Raw genomic sequence first — 1103 nt, forward strand, 5'->3', positions numbered from 1 at the left:
AATATCGCAGGGAGTGTACACCCTCTGTAATATTCTTGGTAATATCACAGGAGAAAGATCATATTACTACTAATAATATTGCTGGGGTGTACCCCCTCTGCGAGATTCTTTGTAATATCTCAGGGAGAAGGTGATATTACTCCTAATAATATAGCAGGGGCTGTACCCTCTCTGCGAGATTCTTCGTAATATCCCCATGGGGAGATGACATTACTTCTGATAATATTGCTGGGAGTGTACCTCCTCTGTGAGATTCTTCATAATATCCCAAAAGGGAGATGATATTACTCCTAATAATATCGCAGGGAATGTACACCCACTGTGATATTATTCTTAATATCTGAGGGGGGAGATGATATTACTTATAATATTGTAAACACCCTGTGTGTACACCCTCTGTGATATTCTTCATAATATCCGAGGTAGGGGTTGAAGTTACTTCTAGTATCGCAGGGGATGGACACTCCCTCTGTGATATTCTTCAAAATATCCAAAGGGGAAGATGATGTTACTCTTAACATCACAGGGGGTGTACACCCTCTGTGTTATTCTTAGTAATATCCAAAAATAGAGATGATGATACTTCTAATATTGCAAGGGGTTTACAACCTCTGTGATATTCTTCGTAATATCCGGGGTGGAGGGAGATGATGTTACTCCTAATATCGCAGGGGGTGTACACCTTCTGTGATATTCTTCGAAATATCCAAGGGAAGAGATGATATTACTCCCAATTTTACAGGGGGCGTACACCCTCTGTGACATTTTTCATGATATTCAAGGGGGGGGTTATGTTACTCCTAATATCGCAGGAAATGTACACCCTGTGTGATATTCTTCGTAATATCCAAGGGAGGAGATGATGTTACTCCTAATTTCGCAGGGAGTGTACGCTGTCTGTGACATTTTTCATAATATCGAACGGGGTAGATGATGTTACTCCTAATATCGCAGGGGATGTACACCCTCCGTGATATTCTTCATAATATCCCAGGAAGAAATTATGTTACTCCTTATATCACATAAAGTGTACACTCTCTGTGATATTTATTGTAGTATCCCAAGGGGGAGATAATATTATTTCTAATATTGCAGGGGGTGTA

The sequence above is a fragment of the Hylobates moloch genome, unplaced genomic scaffold (assembly GCF_009828535.3).
Source record: "Hylobates moloch isolate HMO894 unplaced genomic scaffold, HMol_V3 SCAFFOLD_1, whole genome shotgun sequence".
NCBI classification, from domain to species: domain Eukaryota; kingdom Metazoa; phylum Chordata; class Mammalia; order Primates; family Hylobatidae; genus Hylobates; species Hylobates moloch.